This window comes from Cynara cardunculus (assembly GCF_001531365.2).
Source record: "Cynara cardunculus var. scolymus isolate 2C chromosome LG 3, CcrdV1, whole genome shotgun sequence".
NCBI lineage: Eukaryota > Viridiplantae > Streptophyta > Magnoliopsida > Asterales > Asteraceae > Cynara > Cynara cardunculus.
Window position 1 is genome coordinate 39,205,104 of NC_037530.1, and position 9,985 is coordinate 39,215,088.

Consider the following 9,985-nt stretch of genomic DNA (forward strand, 5'->3'; position numbering starts at 1 on the left):
AAGAATAAAAGAACCTATTGGAACATGAAGTTAGTGGCAGTTGGCCTAGAGAGATACGGATGATATATTCGGGGATGATAAATAGATTGAGTACAAATAAGAAACTGAATCTGAATTGTCCAATCATCCAAGTAGCAGAATTCGAGCTTTGTTGTTGATAATCATAACGGAGGACAAGTATGTGTAAAATGCCCTATTTTAACATTTGATTTGTGGTTGAGATAGGATCTCACAGTTATCACAAATTACTGAGTTCTCTATTGAATAACCATATATATATATATATATATATATATATATATAATTTTATGGAATATTTATTAAAATATATTTTAAAAAGATTCTGAAAACATGTGTAAAATATGGATGAAGAGAAAAAAACAAGAAAAATATTAAATAAACAAAAATTATGGAACCTAACCATCAAATTCATTATGAACTTCTTAAAAAAATATAAAAAATTCAAATCTATTAGTTTTGAAAATGGTCAAAGGGATGGAAAATTGTGTTAAGTATATCCAGAGGTTGTTTGTTTACCTTTTAATAGTTTTATTAAGAGGTAGTTTCTGAATCGTTAAGAGGTGAATCTTATATGACAAAAAAAAAATGTCTCTTATTGGTTCCAAAACCTTAAGGGGCTGTTTGTCAATTGCTGAATGGTTTGGTGCAAAATGATTAAGTGGTTAAAATAATCAAGAGGCTCATGATATAGTGCAAAATGAAATATATTCGTTTGGTAACTGTGTACAATGAAATTAGGGCTCTTAATGGTTAAGGAAGATCCATGATACAAAATCATTCAGAGGGTTTTAGAACCATTAAGAAACAAACTTTTTTTTGTCAAACAAGATTCATCTCTTAACGATTCAGATGTTGCCTCTTAATGGAACTATTAAGAGGTAAACAAACAACTCTAAATGATTTTGTATCTTGGACCTCTAACCATTCAACACCCTAATTTTATTGTAAACAATTATATTTCATTTTGCATTATATCATGAGAGCTTTTTAATCATTTTGCACATAATCATTCAGCAACTGTCAAACAGCCCTTAGACGCTTATAACAGTTTATTGTAACAGTATATTTTTTTATAATTATATTTAATATATGATACGTGGATCAGATAAAATTAAATCTGAACGATCCATATAATTTTTGGTAAAACAAAGACACAATATGGGTTTAATGAATTTTTGAAAATATTTTATTTTTGATTAACCTAAATATCCAACACACTATATGAGCTGACTAATCCCATGACGACCACCTGCTTTGCGGGTAACCCAGAGTCACCGCATTTGAACCTCCGTGACCATAAGAAATTTTTTATTCATCCTTAAATTTGAACCTGAAACCTTCAGATACTTTTGACCTTTAGAACCCAAACGCAAATCAATCAACACTTTTGACCTTTCAACTTGGAAATATTGAAAATCATGAATTTGAGTTATAAAAATAACTTATTGACTTATTCCAGTGTGACACCGGTAATAAACACTTTTGAGTGTTTAGATAAACAACTTATACCGGTGCCAAACCGGTAATAAAAAGTTTTTAAAAAAATTAAACTCTTCTGACTTATAATAATTTGATAAATACTTTTATAAAAAAACAAAAATTATTTCAAATAAACAATACTAAACAACCCATAAAATATCAATATATTAATTTATGGATGGTTAAAAGTAAAATGGTGAACTATACCTTTTGTTCCTATGGTTTGTTCAAATTTACAAATTTAGTCCATATGCTTCATTTTATTACATTTACAGTCCCTGTTGTTTGCAAATTCTCATGGATATGGTCCCTCGTGATAACCTTATTAAAAAAAGTCCGTTGTAATTTGTTTTTTCTCTTTACACATTTATCTCATTTTCTATTAAAAATACCCTCCCTCTCTTCTTTCTAGAAACACCACTGACATCCCGTTACCCCTCCTCCAACCAGCATTCTTCCAAACACAAACTCGAGGGCCTTGTGTTACCGTGTCTCTATATTTAAGCAACTGATAATAACAAACACAGTTGGGCTCGAGAACCATCCATCGTGAACTTGATGCTTGAATATCCAACTGAGTTCTAATGTTTTTTCATTGCCAGATCAGTTATTTCAGGTAATATCTATTTTGACTTCAATTTACAATGTATCATTGCGTACTGTTCATTTGTGAGCCGATCTGTAAAACTTTCGTATTGGAAGAGTAGTTATATCTTATATGGTGTCGTTGGATTTAGCCATTGTATTGTCTACATCAGCCATGAATATTTACGATAGGTAGCATATAAAACATAGACTTCATGTATGTACATCCAAAAGCAGGTGAATGTTGTAGACAGAGGGAACATAAGGAGATGATGCATCGTAGAAACACACTTAAAGGAGATGTGATAGAGGAAGGGGCGGGGGGATAGATTTATTCAGTTTTCGCTTTTAAAATATCAAACATTTATATACTGTAAATTCTAAAAACATTTATAACAGATTCTTTAAGAAAATTCAAAACGGAGAACCAAAAGTCAAAATCTCGAAATAAATATATTCATTTCCAATAGATTCTCTATTTTGAAGAATCCAATATTGATTATAATATTGAAATATTATTTATCTCTAAATATTTATTTTCAAAGATTCATATTGATGGTTTCAGGGGCCGTTTGCCAGTTGCTGAATAGTTTGGTGCAGAATGATCAAGTGACCAAAATGATTAAAACGCTCTCATGATATAGTGCAAAATGAAATCTAATTGTTTGGTAATAGTTTACAACGAAATTAGGGCGCTAAATGGTTAAAGGAGGTCCACGATACAAAAAATCATTCAGAAAGTTTTAGATCTATTAAGAGACAAACTTTTTATTTTGTCAAACAAAATTCACCTCTTAATGAAACTATTAACAGATAAACAATTTCTCCAGTTTTAAAGATAGTTTTTGGGGTGTTCTTCATATTTGGAAAAAAAAACCCTTCTATCTTCTACTTTCTCTATTTTTAAGGAAGTTGTTGAAGCAAAATATTGGCTCAAAATCTCATTTTTTTTTGTTTTAGAAAAAAGCTGTTGAAGATGCTCTAATAAATTATACAGATTTATTTAAAATAAAATAAAAAGAAAAAGGAAATTTTGGGAGGGTGTCACATCAAACCGCAAAGGGAGACCATAGTAGTGGTTGTGGATGGTTGTCCTCTTTATTTTGGGAATGTGGTGTTGGAGTCACCCATTTATGTCGGTGAAATAAATGTATTTTTTTAATAAATAAATAAGACTGTATTTCAAATGCAATCATGTTCATTTTTACAACCAATATAACTCAAATAATTGAGATATTTATGAAAATGATGAGAGTTTATTTATTATGATTTGAATATTTATGAAAGATGACTAAAGTTCATTAATTATGATCAATACTTTATATTAGAAAACAATCAAAACTTTTATGAAATCGCATATTCATCAAATTAAATGCATGGTTTAGATTGAGTTGTATTAGTTGTACAATGTAAAGGGTTGCATAATAACTTATTTGTCAAAAATAAAACGTTTTGTATTTATAGTTTTGAAAGTGTAAATTGCGTGAAAAAAGTAAACGTATTTTAATTTGATTTCTATTTTGGATATCGTACTTTTAAAACTTCTATTTTGATACCAAAGATGTAAAGTTTTAAACGTTTAAGTACCCGAGTAATCGGTTGAAGACTAATTTTTTGATTAAAAAAATTTCATGTCAGTAACCACGTCAGCAAATAATACTGAGCTGGATACCACATCACTCGCCGCATCAACATGACAACCGGTTAATGCTTTAACCGGTTACCTGGGTACTTAAATGTTTAAAACTTTACATCTAGGTACCAAAATAGAAGTTCTGAAAGTACGCTACATAAAATAAGAATCAAGTTAAAGTACGTTATGTTTTAATGCAATTTGCCCGCTTTAAAATTACAAGATGGTTATTATCGTCAGTGAAAACGTTCGAATTTTATCCTTTCAATAAAATGAAAAAAAAATAGCGTTCGTCTAACAAAAAAAATTGGCCGTTAAAGGGACCAAATCCGGATGTTTTTACAAACCACGATGGTCATCTTGTAATTTCGTAACTGTAATTATGAAAACTGTTATTTTTTACAAATTGTAGGAACTAAATTTTTAGTTTACTCTAAATTTATCTTATCATATAAACATTTTTTTATGGCGGTAATTAATGTTATAGTGAATATGTATTATTACTATTTGTTAGTGATTTTAGTGTCATCGAGTCATTTAGTATGATCGAGATGAATGTGAGACAAGCCAAAATTGGACTTAGCTATAATTCGAGCCCAGAGGTGCGGAGTGCACGCTCGGATAAGTTAAGTTGATTTCGGGAACGCGGGGATCCGGGGGCAGCGCCCTTGGAGGGTTCCAAGGGGAATTGCCCCTAGCGGGGTCCAAGGGACAGAAAAAAATGATTTTAAATAAAAACAAGATTGTTGGTAAGCATTTTTTCCTTGGTAACTCAATAAGCGCTTATCAGGTAAAAGTGTTCTCCCTCGCTTACCGAGTAAGATTATTGGTCATTGCTATGCTTCTTACTGGGTAAGATTTTTAAGTACTTGCAAAGCTGATCTGGAAGGTAAATGACACACGGTAAGCTTTTATCAGGTAAGTGGAGGCAGTTTACCAAACGTTTACAATGTGAGCAGTTACATCCTTACAGGGAGTCATTTACCTTCGGGTTGAGCATGTTAAAGATCTAAAATCTTACCTGGTAAGATACATAACAAGAACCGAGAATCTTACCTACTAAGTGAGAAAGAAAACTCTTACCCGGTAAACGTTTATCTGGTAAAAGACATTTTAGCAACAATCCGTTTTGATGGATACGAAAGTTACTCAATAAAGTATGGGTAATGCTCTACATTTACCCAGTAAATATTTAGTAAACAACCTCTAAAGTTATGTATCAGTCAAACTACATGTATTTCTACAGAGGAAATCAATTAAGATGGAATGTACTTTGTGCGGTTTTTATTTAAAAAAACTGTATTTTAAAAGCTTTATTTTTTAAATACATATTAATTCTTTGATGCAATAAACAGAAAATGCAAACGATATTCACTGTGATATCCATATATACATATCTATATTATATTATAAAACATTTGATAAAAATTTCTAAAAACCATTTTTTACACATTAAGTATTGTTTATTGATGCATATTACTTAAAATTCAAGATTACAAGTAATTATGCATAAATACAATTGATTAAAGTTTCATGTTTGAATTCGTGTAATTAACTACAGATAAACCTAATCAAATTGAGAATAAACATCTTATTTTAAATATAAAAAATCTAAAATATAATTAGGATAATCATTGATTTCTAATAAAATACTTAATTATTATCTTTATAAAAAATTATATTATTAAACCAAAAATTAAAAAAAAAATGAATTAAAGAAATTATACAAAAAAGGAAAAATTTTGAATTCTTAGTTTGGAACTAATATCAATATATATTTCAAAAATCTACAATATCTTCATATTTATATCTATACTATATTATAAAGCATTTGGCAAAAACTCTTAAAAACCACATTTTATGCGTAAAGTACTGTTTTTTAATGCATATTACTTAAAACTCAAGATTACAAGTAGATTGTGCTTATTAAAACTTCATATCTGAATTCGTGTAACTAATTGCAGATAAACATAATCAAAATACAGGATAAACATCTCATTTTAAATATAAAAAATCTAAAATATAATTAGAATAATCATTGAGTTGTAACAGAATATTTAATTATTATCTTTATAAAATGTTATATTATTACACCAAAATTAAATTATTTCGTTATTAAATTTAAATTAAATTATAATAAAAAATAAATTAAAAAAAATTACATAAAAAATAGAACTTTTAAATAGTTGATTTGATATTAACATTGATATATTCTTTTTTTCAAATTTTTATGATATCTTCAAATTTATATTTTATTCAAAAATAAAATCATCATTGATTTCTTAAAAACACATAAAACCGTATAATAACATCGACATAAACAAATAATAAAATAGAACATTAAAATCGATATGTGTCTCGTTGCATTGCGCAAGTACTCTTCTAGTTTCATTTAAAAATAAAAACATTATCGTTTTTCTCAAAACCATATAAAACCGTATTATAACATCGACTGAGACAAAAAAAAAACATTAAAATCAAGATGTATCTCATTACATTACACGAGTACCCTTCCAGTTATTTTAATAAGACAATATCTTAATTTTTTGACATTCTTTTTTTATCTAAAAAAGGTAACTTAATGAGATAATAAGCCCTAGTTGATGGAGCATTAAATCAATAAGATGCTTACACATTTTCTTCCCATTTACCAAGTGGGGGCACTTTTGTCCATTAATTTATAGGTGATACCCATTACCCACTGCCACTACTCTTAGACCATTTCCATTGACCAAATATTTGAATTTGACCTAATTTTCATTTTTTATTTGGTGGAAATTTATATTTGATAGTGAAACACCATAATGACATTTAGGTGGCAACTTTGTATAACACAGACCAACACATGTATCAACTGTATCAGTTAAATATGATATCAATTATTAAAGGGTCTTTGGTTTAACGGTATCGTAGTCTTTGGCCTTCTAGGAAGTTAAGGGTTTAAACTTCACTAAGTGTGAGGGGAGTGTGTGAATTTATTTGTTGCATTTGTCATATATAAATATTATATACTTCAAAAAAAATATATGATATTAATTTAGTTGGTATTAATTATAGTCGGTTGGTAATACCGTATAGAATATGCAACTTGGTTGGTACACGAAATTGGAAGTTACATGTCACAGTAGTGACATGATACCGACTTATTTAATTATCTATTAGTTTTTGTATTTTTAAGTATCGGATGTTAAACATCATAACTTTAACTATTTTGTTTGAATGTTTATAGGCTTTATTTTTTGAAATTATAAACCTGTAACATCACATATGTTACCTAAAAATTCAAAATGTCACTCAAAATTTGAAAAAATTACATGTTTTTATATATATATTAACTTGAAGTGAGTGCAAAACCAGTACCGGCCGGAAAAAAAAACTGGTATAAGTTTAGTTGGTACCAAATACAGTTGGTTGGTACATAGTAATATTAAATTATTATACTTTTAACTATTTTGATTGAACATTTGAATGTTTAGAGGTTCTAATATTTACAATTAAAAACCCGTAAACATTACATACGTTATCTGAAAATTCAAAATACCACTCAAAATTTGAACATAATTTCATGTTTTTATATATTAACTTGAAGTTGGTAGAAAACCAATACCAACAACAGTACCAACAACAAAAAAACTGGTATTATTTAAGTTGATACAAGAAACAGATAGTCAGTACATGATATAAGATTTTATGTACAAAATGTAACTAACTTATACATGATATTAGGAAAAGAAAACTTGGTGCCGATGTTACCGTACCAAATCTATCCCTAATGACATTTCATTATACTAGAAGGTACTCGCACAATGCAGCGAGATATATACTCATTTTAATGTTTCGTTTTATTCTGTCTCAGTAGATGTTATAATACAGTTTTATATGGTTTTAAGAAAACGATAATATTTTTACTTTTGAATAAAAATATGAAGATATATCATTAAAAAAATGAAAAAAAGTTATTGATATTAGTACCAACATAACTATTTAAAATTTCTCCTTTTTTGTGTTTTTCTTTAATTCATTTTTTTATTTTTAGTTTAATAACATAATGTTTTATGAAGATAATAATTAAGTAGTTTGTTAGAATTCAATGATTATTCTAATTATATTTTAGATTTTTTATATTTAAAATGAGATATTTATCCCCTATTTGATTATGTTTATCTGTAGTTATTTACACGAATCTAAACATGAAGCTTTAATAAGTTGTACTTACGCACAATTTACTTGTAATCTTGAATTTTAAGTAATATGTATCAATAAACATTACTTCATACTTAAAAATGATTTTTAAGAGTATTTGTCGAATGTTTTATAATATAATATAGATATACTTTTTATAATTAACATTGTACTTGTTTATGAGCTCATGGTGTGATCCATATCAAAGCCCAAAGACTCTTATTGGGCCTATTAATCTAAATATATATATGGGCTTATTGGTTGTGGCTGTGGCATGCAATATCTTAAAACAATATATTTTCCGATCTCCATTTTTTTAAGTATATAATATTTATGTACGACAAATAGAACAAACAAACTCACACGTCCTCATCACCTTTGGTGATGTTTGAATCTTTGACCTTCTAGGATGCCAAAGACTCACATACCGCTAAGTCAAAGACACTTTGGTAATTTCCAAAAAAAATTTGTTCTAGCGTAATAGTATGTTGTTTGGCATTTTAATGCATATTATTCTTAGGTGTCCTAAAATATACAATTTTAGTTATTGGGTAATTTTTTATTTGAATTTCAATTGAAAATAGCTGATTTCGCCTTGTTTTAATTAACTGGCAAAGAGTACTACTGTATACGGGATCGTCTATTTATAGATAGTTGGATATTACATAGAGAGATCCATATAACAATCATGGGTGATCATGTGCTCTACCTGCACAACTCAAGATACTTTTGTGTTGGTATATTCTTTTATGATGAAGTGAGGTTAGAAGATGTTATGCTGGTCACATTAAGCTCCAATTACATGTTTGTTAGTAGCTTAATGAGTTTAATATGATCCACAACTTATATGTCAACTATACATGATTGTTTTGTAGTGACTTAATGATATATAAAATGACTTATTTTGTATGCTTTAAGGAGGGGTTTTATGCTGATATTAATATTAAATTAACTATTTAAAAATTCTTGTTTTTTCTATTATTTTTTTAATTCAATTTTTATTATAATTTAATTTATGTTTAATAATAAAGTAATTTATTTTTGATTTAAGAATATAATTATTTATAAAGATATTAATTAAGTATTTTGTTAGAAGTCAAATTTTCATCCTAATTACATTTTAGAGTTTTTATATTTAAAATAAAATGTTTATCTTGTATTTGATTATATTTATCTACAGTTAGTTATACGAATTAAAAAAATGAAGCTTTAATAAGTTGTACTTATGTACAATCTACTTGTAATCTTGAATTTTAATTAATATGCATTAATAACTAGTACTTCATGCATGAAAATGGTTTTTAAGAGTTTTTGTCAAATATTTTATAATATAGTATAAATAATGGACAACTTTTACTTTATTAGACTGATTTTACTTTAATAAGTTGTACTTATGATAACCGCACTGAATATTTTTGGCTATTCAAGAAAATTAATATATTTCAGAAAGATTTTGATTAAACTTTTTTTTTTGTAGTTGTAGTTTCTAGACCAACTTACGTCCACCAACTAACTCCTGGACAATCATAAATGGCTTGAAGTCATCGCAGGTGAACCTCCATTACAGATGTTCACAGTTCAGTTGAGTTCGGTTAGTAAGAAAAATGTAAACCAACCGAAATAAGGAGGTTACCTGCGGTTCTTTTCACAGTAACCCATTTTATAGAAAATATCAATTACAATATAAAAGTTGTACAGAAGTATTACATTTAAAACAATTGCGACAACTGAACAAAATAATCAAAACGCTACCAAAAAAAATAAGTTTAATTGTTTAAAATATCCGTTTTTCGGTTGATGTCGACTACTTCACGACTTCTTACCACCAAATTTCATCATCCACCTAATGTTTTGATACCAAAACGTAAACGTTTTTTACTCATTTAACTTTGAGTTAATAAATAAATAACAATATAAACGTTTAATATTTAACATATTTTATATGCATTATATCATGTTCTGTTCGGGTACCCATGGATACCTAACATTTAAAACTAAAACCGACCCGTGAATACCCATTTTTTTATTTTTGGATTTTCTGGTTTCAGATCGAACATACCTAACATTCAAAACTAAAACCGACCC